Source organism: Tyto alba, unplaced genomic scaffold, assembly GCF_018691265.1.
Source record: "Tyto alba isolate M040663 unplaced genomic scaffold, T.alba_DEE_v4.0 Super-Scaffold_3, whole genome shotgun sequence".
In the NCBI taxonomy this organism is placed as follows: Eukaryota; Metazoa; Chordata; class Aves; order Strigiformes; family Tytonidae; genus Tyto; species Tyto alba.
In genome coordinates, this window is record NW_024881304.1 from 3,834,760 (window position 1) to 3,851,319 (window position 16,560).

General features: G+C 47.9%; 1 protein-coding gene across 3 annotated transcripts in view; it reads right to left on the reverse strand.

The window, feature by feature from the left end:
- TEX264 (testis expressed 264, ER-phagy receptor) overlaps positions 1–557 on the reverse strand; it is a 42,945-nt gene extending 42,388 nt beyond the window's left edge. For 2 of the 3 annotated variants that reach the window (XM_042799678.1, XM_042799676.1), the window contains exon 1: positions 416–557. The gene's annotated coding sequence lies outside the window, so the exon portion shown is untranslated. Of the gene's footprint in view, positions 1–401 lie in introns of all 3 variants that reach the window. The other variant, XM_042799677.1, reaches the window with a different exon arrangement.
- Between the last annotated feature and the right edge of the window lie 16,003 nt (positions 558–16,560).

The window sequence follows — 16,560 nt, forward strand, 5'->3', positions numbered from 1 at the left end:
GCCGGCCCCAGAGGAGAAGAGGGTGTTTGGGGCTATTCTTCCCGGTTCCCGTGGCTCGTTCCCCGCCGGCGGCAGGCACGGGCGGTTTCCCACCTTGCCCACGGGCAGCGGGAGCGGAGCTCGCCCGGTGGCTGCCCGGCCAGGCGGCCGCGCCCGTGCCCGGGCCGAGGGGAGACCTCGACCCGAGCGGCCCCAACAAGCGCCGGCGGCGGGCGGCCGCGCGGGACCCTCCGAGCCGCCGCCGAGCCCGGCCGGCGCCCCCCGGCTCCAAGCAGGCCGCGGCCTGGGAGGGAGGGCGGGGGCGGGAACGGGAGCGGCGCTGGGCCGCCCGGGCCCGCTGCGCCCCCGCACAGACCCCCCCCCGCCCCGGTGGCGGCCGAAGGCATCCGAACACCCCTCACCCCGCTCTCCTCACCCGGGGCTCGCCGGTGACGGCCGGGCCGGAGCGCTCCCGGCGCCTCGCTGGGCCCCGCCCCCTCGCTGGCTCCGCCCCGGCTCCGGAAGGCGGGGCGGGACCGGCGGGGGCGGGGCGCTGGGCCGCGACACGGGCGGATGGGAGGGGGCGTGGCTTCCGGGGAGGCGGGCGTGGCTTGTGAGATGGGGCGTGGTTTCCGGGTGTTCGCGCTCTCCTGCTGGGTCAGCTGCAGCGCCCTGCCGGGGGACAGCGCCCCCTGGCGGGCGGGCGGTAGCGGGGCCGGCGGCCGCAGCCCCTCCCGGGCGGAGCGGCGGGGACCGACCCCGACCCCGACCCGGTTCCCGGCCGTTCCCTGTGCCATGGCCCTGGGCACGAGGGCTGGCCGGTTGAGGCAGTGGGTAGAGCTGGTTTTCGGCGCCGGAGCCCTTCGCACCACCCTGGGGAGAGAGTTTTGAGCTGCTCACAGGGTCCCGCAGGCCCGGTGCTGCAGGTGTTGCAGCCTGGCAGAAGCAGCCTGGCTGCTGCCCGTGTTCGGGCTTTTCCCACTGCCCAGCGGGAAGGAAAACCAGCCAGATAACTCGGCAGGCACAGGCAGTGCTAGCCAACAAGGGGGTGCACCAGGCGAGTAAGAGTTAGATGTTTGTTTCATTGGTTTGGCGCTTTGGCCTGATATTCCCAGCTCATCTGTCCTTTCCTCAGCCGGGTGCAGGCATGGGACACTCCCCACCGGCAGCCAGGAGGCTGGCCACTCTCTCTTCTGTCAGCTGGGCTTTACCTCCCAGAGGGAAACAGCATTAACTAGTTACTGAAGGCCCACAAAGCTTCAGCCAGCGCAGGAGCTGGTCAGGAGCACCGTCGTCCCGCACGCCCCTCACCGCCCCAAGCTCTGATGTGCTCGGACAACTTGTGTCACAAGGCGCCTCCACAGCCCGCTCCCACCTCAGGGTGCCTGTGGGAGTGGGCCCCATCCTGCAGCTCCCCCGTGGAGCACCAGTGCTCAGCCTGCAGCCTTTGCCGCTTCTCAGACAACTCCTCGGGTCCCTCTTTCTTTTCAAGGAATGCAACCAGGCACACAGTACCTGAGAGGAGCAAGCAGTCTTCCCCAGCTCCTGCTCCTTCTTCAGGAGAGACATGCTAGAAGGGCCCAGACATAATTCCCGTCCTCTTTTTCTTCCCCCTGTAAAAGCAACCTTCACACCTCTCTCTTTACACTAAGCTTTCTCCAGCCTTTTCAGCCCTCTTAGCAGGGAATGTTTGCTCTCTGCTGGTACAGCCAATAACCTGCCTGCCCGAGCTGTCTCCAGATGCAGCAACAAGAAGCAGCAGAGTTTGCTGCTGCCTCTCCTGCTATGGTTTCACATCCACTTCACATACATCCCCAACCCTGTTTGTCGGGGCTGTTTGCAGAGGAGGTTCCAGGCACTGCTTTTCATCCATGTGAAGCCAAAGAGCTCATTTATGAACAGTAGTTTGAAATACTGTAATACTTTCCTTTCTCCAGCAACTTCCTAGTGAAGATCTCAAGGCTTTCTGTAAACTGGAACTAGTTAAACTTCAGAGGCCCTCCTTGTATTTAACATTACAGCTCTTTTGCAGCTGGAAGAAAATATTTCAGCTTGGTTACGTGTCTCGCCTGGAGCCATGCACTGAATCAGTGGCAGGAAGAGGAACAGAACTCAAAAGCCCTCTAACTGCCAGCTCTGGCCATCAGACACTTCTCTTTCCTCCAGCCTTGGAGTTATTTAACTCGGCATACATTTAACACTTAACACTTACATTTTCCCATTTAAACAGCAAACACTAAAATTTGGATCTCACTTTACAACTTCATGCTTTCACTCTGAAAGAGTACAACGAGAAGAACTGAGGCAGAAGTGCCTGCTCTCTGGCAGGCTCCCCAGTTGTCCTCACCTACTCAGTCAGCCAGCCGGGTCGCTCTCCAGCCAGGTCCTGGGTGTCTGGTTATGGCAGACACTTGGTCTCAGCAGACTTGTCTGATCCATGCTGGGCTCCACATGTCTCTGATGGGGTACACAGATCAGCCCATTCTCATTTAAATTCTTGCTTAGCGGCAGACAGAAGCAGAGGTGGGTTGTGAGCCAGGGCAGATGTGGACAATCTGGCCATGCAGTCAGTCCCACCTGCCAGGCTCCAGGCAACATTGCTCCATCCACCTCAGCCGCTGTATAGAGGGACTCTGCCTTCATCCCAGCAGTAGAAGTCAGCAATGATGCTCCACAGGCAGTCACTGCACCCCACTCCCCCAGGGCTCCACACCGTTGCAGTGGGGCACATGGTACCTGTGTCAAGGCACTCGGCTTAGCCTGTGGCCCAGACCCCAGCTTCCCAGTTCTTGCTCTCAGCTTCTGGACCCTCCATCCCCCGCTCCCATCACCCAGCAAGTTGGGCTGTTGTCCTTCCTCAGTTGCCCTGGGTGCCTCTATCTGCTGGAGAAGGTGAGCTGAGCTTTGTCAAGTTCACTTTGGATACCTGGTAAGCAAATAGATGTGGTAAGGATGCTTATCGCCTTGGGAACATCCAAAACACAAACAACTCTGACTAACTCAGCATGGAAATACCCTCCCTAGAGGGGCAGGCAAGAAGCCAGAACAGAGCGTGCAGCTCTGGGGAATTTCCATCAGCACCAACACAGACAGGCTCCACTCCAAAGTCCTTCCTGGCTGCCTGTAACACGGCAACTCCGCGTGACCGTTGATGAACCCAGACCAGTGCTTGGCCCCTTACAAACAAGGGAGACCAGCAGTTGTGGGAATAACTGGAAGGAAGGCACCATAGGCACACGGGAAGCACTCACCTGGTGGGCAGGAGGCTGCCAGCAGAGCCAGAGCCCAGGGACTGTTTCTCAGAGAAGCCCGAAGTTACATTCCTCAGAGCAAGATGCATCATCAAATGGTGCAGTGGTCCCACACACTCACACATCATGACACGCAGTTTGGCCCACGCCTGCCCCACAAGGCAGGTGCCATGTCCCAAGACCTGCGTGTCCCCACTCCAGCCATCCTGTTGGAGGATCTCCCACTGCCCTGCCACCCGCCCATGCTGCTGGGATCCACTCAGAAACCTTCCCTGTTTTTGTCGCCTGCCCAATCCACCCCACACCAGGAACTAGAGAAGCCCTCTCCAGAGGAAAGGCACTGCGGAGGGCAGGGGCTGTGCGGGCAGAGCTCAGCAGGGCAGGGGGCAGGACTGGGCTGTGTGGTCAGGGTGAGGGCGTGAAGGGTGATTCGGGTGCTGCTCAGTCCAACAAGCCAGGACCAGGCTGTGGCTCAGTTTTTAAGCCACAGGTCTCAGCCGCCAGCCTCCTGAAGCACAGGGGTCGTGTCACTGGCAGGGTTAGGGCGCTGGGAGCAGGAGGTTCTCTGGAAATCATCCCCAAAGGCTGCACAGACAGCACGGGTTCACCCCTCCGCATAACGGCTTCCACTTTCTCATCACCCACCGTCGGTACCATAAACTGTTAATATTTACCACTGTGGAGCTTCTTGTACCGATCGATACATTTTCTAAAATATTATTCATTTGTTGAAATGAAATTGCTGTCAATGGGAAAACTGCAACAGGAGACTAGGAAGGGCTCACACATGCAAACACACATTCCTGGCATCCTGAGAGAGCCACGCGTGTGAGAGGCAAACAGTGTGAGCAGCCTGGCGGCGCTTCAGCCCTCCACCTCTGGTGCCTCCCCTAACATGAAAGAGTAGATACACTGAAGGATTAACTATTGATCCGTTGTTTTACCCTCAGATTTAAATTAATTTCCCACTGCATTCTTCTATGTTTCTTTCTCGTGACAGGAATTCAAAATCCACAGTGTTACAGAGTAAGAAAAGAAAAGGCATTTACATCCTTTCAGACAAACTTCAGACAGATAAAATTGTTAAGAAAGATGGAAATTAGTCTTATGGTTAACTGTCTATTTAGTCACAAATGCTAAATAGCAAACTATTTTCCTCCTGGATCTATTAGTAAGAATGGTCTTGTAATTAAATGCAAAGTTTTTAAGTTATGGAATTAACTTTTCAGGCAGACACATAACCTTCCCTACCTCCTGCCTTCTGAAACCAGAAGAGTCGAGTTTAGATTCTCGTCTTGTGTTCAGATCCCAGTTCTGAACCATACCTGGACAGGGTAGGATCCACTTGCTAAATCAAAACTCAAGCCACCAAACCAAATGGAACAGACTGTAGGGACAGACAAAACACTCAGTAGTACCTGCACAGTCTCTTGAGCAGCAAAGACTTACAGCAGCATGACAAGGAGGAATTTCCAGTTTGGAGACCAGTACTGTCCAGTTTGATGTATGGTGTCCTATGATTTCTCAGTAAATTTACTATGTGCTACCTTGAAGGTAACTAGGCTCCTTGCTTCTGTAGACAGCTTTTCCTAACACTTCCTTTGGAGAGATGGGGGTTGGTAGAAGGTTCCCAATCCACTTTTATTTACAATTAGTGTGTATTGTCTTTTCTTGTGTGCATACTGACTTCAGTCTCTGATGAGTTTTATTACTTTTGGGGGAAACATCTCATTACTGCTTTCATTTTGCTGGGATAAATAAATAAATCTGTGTTCTTACAAATCATTTTCTATTCCCATTTTCTACACCTATTCCATTTTGACAATATTTTACAATAGGAACGCATAGAATTAGACAGATTGCTCCAGGTATTTTTCCAGGCCCTTTGTCTTAATCCTGACTTCTGTCACCGGAAATTTGCATGGATACTACAAGCAAACTTTCATGAAGTTATGGAAGAAAAACTTATGTAGGTTGTAGCCTGTGAGCTCCTCCTTTTGCTTTTGAAGCAGTTAACAGCAGATTAGAATTCTGCACCTCTTGACTATCAGCTATTTAGTGAGATACTAAGGTGGTTGTTATTTAACAAATTGTGATGGAGCTTTCATCTCTTCCTTTCAGCTGTCACATCACCTCTGGTAGCTACTGTGAATGATAAGCAGTCATTCAGACTCCCCTCCCCAAGTCCATCAATCGCATTTGTATCGCTCTGAAGGGATGCATTATTCATCTTTGAACTCTGAAAAATAATTTTAAACCATTTATAGCTTCAGTCATCTGGAACTAGGGTGCGCAACTTTGACTCATGACCAAACTGGTCTCATTCAATTCCTGCCACGATGCCAGGCAGGGGCCAGTGCTCAGCAGGGATCTCTTCTCTGCAGCCATGTCCTGTTCCCAAATTAGTAGTGGTGCTTCCCACTGATGTTTGTGTTCAATCCAGAGGGGAGTATCTCCCTTTACCTCTGAATATTTGCATCACACACATGAAGAACGGAGCTATACACATCTTTTCCTGGTGAAAAATGTATTTTATATAGACATTTGAATTTAAATATTCTCTTAATTTCTCCTCCTGTGGCATGCCTTCAATTTTCATTGTTTTAGCAGTGATCGTGTACTTCCTTCTTCACCCTGAGGATGATCTTATATTGTCTTTCAGCTACAGAAGAATACACATCTACAAACCAGGCTTTTCTGTCTTTTTTTTTTAGCTCTTCTTTTGCACATGAAGTCTAGATTAAGCTTAGAGTTTTCTCCTACTGAAAACATGAGATATTTTACCCAGAGTGTTCCATTTTCCATCCAAACAGAAACAAGAAGGAAAGCACGAACACGCTATGCTCTGTCTCTCCAGGTTTGCAAGCCATGCTTGCAAAAAGTGCTGGGTTTAATGTGGTCTTGTCAGCAAGCTCACTCTCTACAGCAAGTGACACTTTAGAGTGTCATCCAGCATTTTTAATGAGGGATCCCCTAACAGGCTTCAGGGATTTCAACAGGATTTTAAGAGCCTTACACAACTGCACTCTAACCAGAGAGGAGCTGACGTTTCACAAAGCAAAGCAGCCCAGCGGTAACGACACCAACAGAGCTTTCATGTCAATGGCTCTCCTTTAGTTTTACAAGAGTGACTGCAGAAGAAACAACGAACATGAACATTTGTCCCAATCCTAATTGCTAGTTTCAAAACCTGAAAATTAATTTCTTATAGCCATGTTGTGCTCCTGTTTTTAATGCACACATCTAAATAGCACTTTCAAAAACCTCTCTGGCAGCTGGGTAAAGAATTACATTATAAAGACAGCTTCAAATTTAAAGTTGAAAGACAACTTTGTTTTAAGATTTTCATCTCCTTCCTGGCAAAAAACTGTCTTGAAAAAATACTTCATAAGCCACTTCTGACTAAAGAACATCTGTGGGGAGCTGCTGTAAATCTGAGGAGGGGGAATTCTTCCAAAAGGATTTTCCTTATACTCATATTTCCCTTTCTTTTCCTGCTACCCCGTGTTGTAGTGGACACACCATTCATAATAAAAGCTATTAAACACAGGTGATTTCTGACATTATTGCACCTCAACGTGACGCCCCTTCCCTCAGTGTCACTGCCTACCAGTGCATTACCACCCACCACAAGAGCACTTCTCCTCAGTTATTGACTTGCAGAGGTGGTGGAAACATTTCCTGCTGCACTCAAACCTAAAATTTTTAAGCCCAATCTGGTTCCTCTCAGTTTACAACCAGGTCAGGCCAGGCCACCTGCAAGCAGAGCAGGGTGCACTGCTCCCACTCACTGCAATGTTGGCTTTGTCTAAGCCCACCACCTCAGCTCTGCTAGGCAAGCACATTTATGAGTGCCCCCATAGAAGACTGTCTCAGCTGACCCGATTTCTTCAGGAGGCCTGAACTGGCACCTGTGGCTGCTCTTCTCCTTCTCTTGACTAGACATCTTGAACTGCTAACACTGACACAGGCTTAATTTAGCAGCAACAGAGCACAGAAGTGCAAATCCCATCCCCAGTGGTGCCAAGTATGCCATAACGAGAAGGGAAACAGTTTAAAGGGAGATCCAGGAATATATTCAATCCTACAGTTTACTCAGCTATAATGCCAATTGTGATCCACATCTGAATTTTGAGTTCAGAGTTCTACAACCAGCATGGGGGAGGAGGCAGAAAAGAGTGTCACAACAAAGCATTGCAGTGTTCTTGTCTTTTTATTGCACTTTTTATTGCTGCTATGGAAGAGAAGATAATGTGAGAGAAATCCCTGCACTGAACTAGAACAGCAATGACTAGAAATTGCACTACCCTCTTCTGTGTAATAAGGCTTCACTCTCCTTGGTTTGGGCAGGCTCAGGGCCTTCATTTCCAGTGGGTAAAAGCACACACACACACACACACAGTTTCTCTGCCTCACTCTTAAGCAAGAGCCATTTAATGGGGAGTCTGAGCCCCTCCAGACACAGCTGATGTTGCTCCCAACTCTGCTTTAGGCAATGCCTTGCCACTGGGTTGAGGGAGGTGATCCTACCCTTTGACTCAGCACTGGTGAGGCCATACCTGGAGTGCTGGGTCCAGTTCTGGGCTCCCCAGTACACGAGAGACATGGACATACTAGAGAGATTCCAGTGAAGAGCCACTACGGTCATTAAGGGACCGGAGCATCTCTCCTATGGGGAGAGGCTGAGAGAGCTGGGACTGTTCAGACTGGAGAAGGCCTAGGGAGATGTTACCAAAACACTCTAAATATGTGAAGGGAGGGTGCAAAGAGGATGAAGCCAGGTTCTTTTCAGTGGAGCCCAGTGACAGGACAAGGGGCAATGGGCACAAACTGAAACACAGGAGGTTCCAACCGAACAGCAAGAAACACTTTTTTACTGTGAGGGTGACCAGGTGCTGGCACAGGTTGCCCAGGGAGGTTGTGGAGTCTTCATCCTTGTTGATATTCAAGAGTTATCTGGACACAGTCCTGGAAAATCAGCTCTGGGTGACCCTGTTGGAGCAAGGGGGTTGGACAAGATGACTTCCACATGTCCCTTCCCACCTCAAGCAGTCTGTAATTCTGAACTGGAGACCTCCATACAAGATACCTGCACTCTTTACGGATGAGACCTGTAACAACAAGACTCAAACAAGCTATTTCCCATCTAGCAGCATTAGCTGGGACTGGCATCAACTCAGTGAGGTTTAGGTGGACCACGGGTGTAGGTTAAAGTGCGGCTGCATTGGTTCCAGTTCAGTCACAAAGGCCCTTCCAGGCCAAAATTCTCCATAGGCACCTATTCCTATTTTAGGCTAAAGTAAACCATGCCTCTGTTTCATATCTGCCTTTCTACACTAGGAATCTAGACAACTAACTCAGGCACGATATCTAAGGAAAATAGAGAGATTTCCATCCATTTTCATCACTGCTGGAAAATATCTACCAGGGGTGCAAATCATGGCTCAGAATTGCTGGGTTTTATTGCAGTGTCAATAGACAAAGCCAGAAAAGGGGGAAGACTGAGATGTAGCCCAGAGGAAAGAGAGAGGAGCAATGGTGGACAAATGTGTCATGGGTTGCCACAAGCATTTTGTGACACTTGAGTGCCAAAAAGCCTGAGCATAAGGGGCCAATCAAGCAGAAAGCATGTAAACTGCTAAAGCACATTTTCTGCTGAAAGTTGGCAGCTTTTCTGACCAGGCTATTTTTCAGAAACTGCTGCTCTGATCTGTGAAGTCAGAAATTGAGTGGAGGTAAATCTCCAAATAACAAAATGATATTTTGTTTCAACATTGCATATTTTGTCTTGGCTTTTGCAGGTAAATTAATTTCCCAAGATTTTAGAGGTTTATGAGGTGGTTCCAAGATTCAGCTGGTCCTTGCTGCCATTTAGGGGTCAGTCTAGCCACATTTGAGCCAGCCTTAAATAGTCCCTCTGAAGTTTTGAGAGAGCAGGAGGACTTTCAACCCTGGGATATGGCCTTACTAAGCAGATTGAAATGATAGAGGTACACAGTGGTGGCAGTTAACTCAGAACCATTCACCACACACAACATCCAATTTGCTCCCCCTTGCCCCAAGCACATCCACTACATTTTTCTCTGTTTACTCCAGTACCAGCAAAGGTCCTATTTTGTGAAGAAATGCAACACTGGGCAGAGGCTGGGGAACATAAATGACATGCATCCCACAGGGACTTGTGCCAAAACTCAGAAGGCTAAAAGCAAGCCTTTTCTCATTTAACTATGAAAACTTTGCTCCTCCCCTCCAAGAGAAGTCTTATGCCTCTGCAGTATTTCTGCACCTTTTGCTTCTTGTCCAACAAAAAAAAAAAAAAAAAAGGAGAACATAAAAGCATTAAGTCCATCACCAGGAAAAGACATTTTTTCCAGATAGATACAGCCCTTCCCTGAGTTACTGAAGCTAAAATATTCTTCAAAAAAACTCAGCATGAAATGGAAAGATTAAGTCCCAAGTTTATGCCTTGATTTTTCGTAGGGAGGTTTTTGTATAACTCTACGTTAGTCTGAGCTGAGCTGCCTGTAACAAAGCTTCCTGTTGGTCTGAGTGATCAATTTTAAATTCTTCTCAAAATGAAGAGTCTATCAAGGCTCTTTGTACAATCACCACATTTCAATATGACCAATTTTAGAGGAAAACTTCCAGAAATTGCCATTCTGAGTTGCACAAGCTTTGAATTCACAAATATTTCAGTGTGTCAGGGACAGTTCTCTGGCAAATGTGAGTACTGTTTTCCTGGAATAAGTGGTCAAGTGAGCTGATGTGAGTCAGTCACTGCTGTACAAGACACACAAGATTTACCATTAATTCAGACTAGCTCATAACCAGTAGCACTAACGGATGCTGGTGCATCAACTGAAGTGGAGGAAAGGTTGCTGATTTCTAGCACCGGCACATTGGAGAAAGATGAGCAGGATTTGGAGGACTAAGTGAGACTGAAAAGAGATTCTGTTTCATATAGTACTTGGTATTAACTCCTCATTTAGCCTTAGCCAAGTAACAATCCATCTTTCTTGGGCACAAAGCAACACACCAAAATCAGAACCACAACAAAACCAGTGAGTGCTCATAAATCATCAGTTCAGGGTCTCACTACAATTTAAAATTAAATCATCTGTCATAGGGATTATCCCTATGGCTGGAGAAATAAAGCACAATATCCTGGGTGGGAAGACAGGCTGCCTTGACTGTCAATCTTTGCCACCTAACTGCTGTCAGAAGACAAGCGTGGTGGAAACCAGTCCACAAATATGTAACACAGCCACCACTTTTTCTTAGTTGCCGTTTCCCAACGGCTAACGAATGAATGCATGTGACTCGCAAGAATTGGGTCTGAGCCATATTTCTGAAGGCAGAAAGACTGCATAAAGACAGCTCCAGTATGAAGTAGAAAAAGACCTTTGTGGCCAAATGAATTTAGCAACGTCACCAGGAGCTTCTGACTCAGAGCCCCATTCTGCCCAGTTGCACACTCAACCCCCTGTCACATACCTGCCAAACCAGCACGATTCAGCCCACTTGGAGCTCTGCCACAAGCAGCTGGGCAGAAGACGACTGATGCAGCCATAAAGCAACATCTAATGAAGAAATTATTTTTATTTCAGAGTTGTAATTAAGCCATACTTTGTCACACTGCTGCTGGTTGAGGCAGGAAGGCTACTGACGAGTTGTACCAGGAGAAACAGGGAATGGGATCAGGTTGTTATTCCACTTCAGACAGGTCCGTGTTGGCCTGAATCAGCCTCAGACCAGTTTAACCTAGCTTCCCCCTTGCCTGTTTGTGCTGCCTGACAGGTATCCCAGATAAAAGGGCTGCTTGCATTGCTCAGACACAGCGGAGGGTGCTCTGTCTCCAGCCATTAGCTGTCTCCAGCCATTAGCTGCTGTTTTCCAGGGGCTCTTGGTGCAACAGAGTGGGGGCACTGCTACATCAACAAAAAGTGAAAGACCCCACTGCCACATGTTCCACCTCCAAACAGCTTCTCAGGCTTGCTTCTCCCACTGTCCCTGCAGACTAGTTACTGTGGCTTTCCTTGTACAGAGACACCCCGTGCATGCAGTTACAGCAAAAGATTTAAGCACTTTGGGGTTAGCGACCACCTCCTGCAAGTCAGGCTCAAGATCTTCCTTCGGTGGGCCACCCAGGCAGCTTAACCAGCTCCCCGACCGGCATCGCTGCTTGCTGAGCAGTTCAGTGGTTAGCTGACAGCTCCCTCCCCTGTCTGAAAGCACTAAAGGCAGCCTAAAAATCCATCCTAGCGTCACTTGGAGCCTAACGGAGGATATTACGCATTTTCTCTAATTTTTTGCATGTAGCTAGGAGGAGCCTCCAGGACAGTTTCCTGGTGGTACAGGACCCCCCAGTCAAATGCACTGAATGCTACTAAAGCTTCAGTCCTCATCCTGCCTTGCTGCAGCTGATTTGGGTGAGCCTTACAACGAGCATCAGGGCACGGCCAGGACTTCCTTCCCCTGCCAGCTGTATAAGCACATGCCAGGTGTCCTGCTCTGGTCCTTCTGCGATTTGGCTTCTCCAGAGCGTAGCAGCAGACGGTAGGAAGGGAGCAGAGCAGAGGCACTGTCCTGCTCAGGTAAGACTGGAAGATCTTGCAGGTCACTGTCAGGCCTGTCCTTGCTGCTCCGCTACAGCATCTTGCACACTGAGGGGGTCTCCATTAGTCCTTCCCTTCTGCATGTGAGAAAAATAGTGGATTTACTGAGAATCTAATGGCAGGATGAAATCACATATGGAAATCTAGCCCCAGTAAGATGTTATCCCTGATATGTTCCCTCTGCTGACAAGTCAGCCTGGGATATAAGCCAAGTGTTGCATGTGCTGTACATTCGTGCCTCATGCAGAGTTTAAGTCTAAGGGCTTTTTTTTTTTTGCTGGTTCTTGAAACAAAACAGGAATTTTGGGAGGGGAAACCACACTTAACAGAAAAAAAAACAGATTTTGAAATACTAATAAAATGGTGGGGAAATGTAATTATTTCAGGATCAAGTTGCATCAATACATTCTATTCAGTTTATCCTCTAAAACTAAGATGGAAAACTGATTTTATTTCACCTTCTCACAGTATAATTCACTAGAGCTTTTCCAAATATTTCTGAATTCAGAAAACAGGAACAATAATTATCTTAAACTGTGCAAAAAGAGTTACTATTAAATGCCTTACTGTACAATTTAAATCTATTCCCTTTGTATTCTATATTCTAATGTTTTACAAAGCATTAAAATTTCTGTAAAGTTATTGCTGGATCCTACTAAACATCTCTAAGTCTGTTCTGCTCTATTTTAAAACTCAAAGTTCTGGATAAATTTGGCCTTTGAGCATAAATTGAACTTCACTGGTCTTGCTTGTTGCCTGCTAGTCAAACTGTAGATTTTTCTGATACGGTTTTTAATTCAATTAAGCCTCTCTGCATATACAACAAAGTAAACTCACTTCTATTGCATTTTCTTGACATAGCAACTACTGGGCACTGAAAGCCAGCAGAATGCCGTGCAAAGGCTTAAAGCAAAGGTGCTACGTTGGTGTGAAAGAAGCTAAATAATTCTGAATTCAAAGCAGCTTTCAACGGATATACAAGTTAAAAGAATTATGAAGAAAAAGAAATTACTTGCAACAAAAAGAAAGTGATAGTGAAATATAGGGAAGGTTTTCAGAATTGTGTGAGGAGCTGCCTGTGCTCTATTTGTGGGAGAAAGGAAGGTGGGTCACAGTAGGATTAAGGGATGAGCTTGTGCAAGTCACCGCTGACTGGAGCCATCATGCCTAAGAGCCAGCCAGGGCTTTTTAGAGGCACAGACTTCTAGACACACATTCCCAGGTGGGGATGAGAGATAAACTTTTGGTTCAGATAATAAATCACCTTCACATGAGGAGACCAAGAGGATCCCACACTTGGACATGGAATACAGAACACAAGTATTTCTGGTCACTTTGCTGTAGGATTTTAAAGAGTGGTTGCTGCATTTGGGGAGGCAGGGGATAAGCTCTGAAACCCAAGCTGTTCTTGGAAGGCCTATGTTCCCCTGAACTTTGACAGTTTCTCTACCAGGATTTCTCCTGGTGGGAATACAGAGCTGCTTTCTGCTCCTTGGGCCACGGGAGCCTGACCAAGGCCATCTAGGGGGTGCCCATGCCACAAGCAAACCTGTGCGAGTGTCATAACTTCATCTGCATTGAGCTGGGGCTCATCAGCTTCATTTTTCCAACCATGGCACAGAGCCTAGTAACATTTTGGAGCTTCTGCTCTTCCTCTGCAAATGACAGGCTTTGGATTTCCCTCTCCCTGAAGAAGGGCAGTTCCCTGTTCTGTGAAAATCCCCTGTCCAGAGCACTGGAGTTCTCCCCCCTCATTAAGGCTACCGTGACAGCAACACTGACCAACGTAGCACCCGTGGGTCCATCTGCAAGCTGATGCCTGTGGAGAGACACAAGCGAGTTAATTGCTACAGCAACAGGGGAGGAGATGCTAAAGGACCTGCTTTGGAGGTGGTAATTTCCTTTTGGACTTCAGACGGGTGACTTGCCCTTCAGGCTTCTTTATTTGTGAGACCGGTCAAAAACTAACTTCATCAAGGCCTTGACTTGGCCTAAATGCTGTGTAGACTGGGGAGAGAGGAAGAATGATGTCCTAAATGGAAGAAATAGATCTCCCTTTGCTTTGGACTCTGCTGCTTTTACATTTTTTTTTATGCAGGCACCATTGGGAGAGTTCCCATTTTCCTAATTAGGCCACATATGAGGAACATTTAACATGGAGTGGCCTGACCTGCTAATTTTCATCCTTTATGAATCTGAGTAGTCTGAACCCAGGCTGAAGTTCATGACTTTAAGAAGAGCTGGATATCCAAAATCAGTTTGAAAAGAGAAGTTGTGGATTTTGGTTGTTTGTTTGGTTTTTTTTTTAGAACAACACACACACGATCAACACACAAATACATTTTTACTGGGATAGACACTGCTCAACTTATAAAGCAAAGACAACATTGACATACCATCCTATTATGTCAGTAAGCATGTCTGGAAACTGGGAATGGTATCTAGAAAAAACTTGTAAAAGCAGATTATAATACAATTAACTAACAAAACATCTGAGCTAGGTAAGTTATGGAAGGACTTCTGCTAAATAATGTCATGCTATGGTGTTAGCTCCTCTCAGTTTCCTGGCACAGAAACCGTGTTTACTCTTCGATCAAGTGTATAGCTTGATTAAAAATACAACCCATGTTATATTCCCCAAGAAAAAATAATATGTTATCAGCTACTGCTTCCTATTACTTCCTCTCTTTTTGCTGTTGTTTTTTCTGATAGCTGTAAACACACTTGAGAGTCTGCCTAACTTGTGGAATTGATTGCAAAAGGTATCTCTGCAATAAAAGTGCCTGCAAAAGATATTCTGGGATGTTTCAGCTTTTCCTGATTATCAGATAAGAAACCTTTTTTCTCTGTATGGACTCTTATCTTGGCAAAAAATAAATATGGGAAAAGAAAAAGACTTACACTTCTGACCAAACTAATAATTTCAGAATATGTTGCTTTGAAGTCTCCACAACATCTCCACGTCATGTGAGAAGAGCTGCACTTCTCTACTACCTTCTCATTCTTGAAGCTGACACTAGTGGGGTGCTGGCTATAACAAAGCCTTCATCCTGACTTTCATGTTTCAAACCAAGACACACACATGAAGCAAAGATAAGAGAACTTGGCAAGTTAGCACTATGTAAACCTCCAAAAGATGTGGTTTACAGAGAGAGTTAGACTGAGGATCCTCACAGCTGGTAGGAGAACTTGCTGGCTACCATCTTCATTAAAATCAAAGCTCTCAATCCATTAAAAGCTATCTATTTACCAAATTGGAGAAAAGCAGCTCCTGAAGCACTCTGATGCCTACTTGAACTGCGCTCACCTGAGAGAGCAGGACCTGGGGCCATAGACCCATCCAAATCCAAAGAGCTCTCTACCTTGGGCGAGGGAATACTGCTCCAGGAAAAGGAGCACACACATACTGTGAACAAAACACCCAACAGTGTTTTGTAAACAGAGGTCAAACCTCCTAGTGGACCATGAAAAAAAACTAGTAGGCCCCAAGGATATCAATCAGACAGTAAGAATAAACAAAAATGATGAAAAGAACCTATGACCTAGGAACAACTGATCTGTGGTTAGAGCCCCATCAAGCCAGTGTCCAAACCCCATAGATAATTTCACTGCTGACAAATTTCACTTCAGACAAATTAACTTCTGTTTCAACATTCTCATGTCAGACGCAGAAGTGCACCACCACCCCACAGGACAGACTATCACAGGGCCTCACGAACATGCATGCTGTTAACTGCCTGTTGAGAATCAGTACCAAGCTGTAAGCATTAAAACCATTTATCTGTTTGTATCAAATATCTGCTTGATTAAAAACGTCAGCTTCTTGAAACACTTCACAGAGCAAGCTAGTTCCAAAAACATGCTTACTTACAGGAGTTAAGCAGCTTATTCTTTTATGGACACCACAGACTAGTCCATAAAAAAGTCAGTCTGAAGTTAGCTGGCAATACAAATGCTGTCAAATGAAGAAACAAGGGTAGGAAGAGGCACCTATTAACAAGATCACATACCAGGATTGACAAAGCACCAAGTTTCCCTTGGGGGGACCTGGATTAAACAGGCTGTCCCCAAACACCAGCTAAAGGCTACCGTGCCTGTTACAGAAGGGAACTCTGAGACACATACAGATGGTGACTGCCATCAACTCCCTCCATACACATTAATTCTCTTCTCAGCGAAGGGATGCCCGAGTCCCTCTAAGGCCAGGTCTGCCTGTTGAACCTTCTCAGGTGGGCAAGGAGGAAAACGCGGCAACAGGTGAAGCAGTGCTGTTCCTCCAGGACACAAAAGAGGCACTGCATCGATCACAGGTTCCCTGCATCCCAAGATGAAGGCAGCCCTTGCCATCAGGCACACCAGAGACACACTCAGAAGATCCTGGCAGCAAAACGTGACCCAGAGTCCGACCCTGCCAGCTCTCCCCTGCGCTGCCAGCTCCTCGGGTCCAACAGCCCTGCTCCGTCCTGTCACCAGCAGCGCTCACCCGCTCAACTGGAAGAAACGAGCAACCACTCGCAGCCCAAAGAGGCCCAACTGAGAGCCCTGCAGGCTAACAGGGCGCCCTGCTACGACAACTCCCCACCACAGGTGCCTGCCCCCCCCCCCCGGCCGAGCGAGACGCGGGTGTCGCGGGGCCGGCTAGAAAACCACGCACCGTCCACACCGCCGCCGGCTCCCCCGAATCGCACGCCCTGCTCGGGGCGAAGCAAACCCCG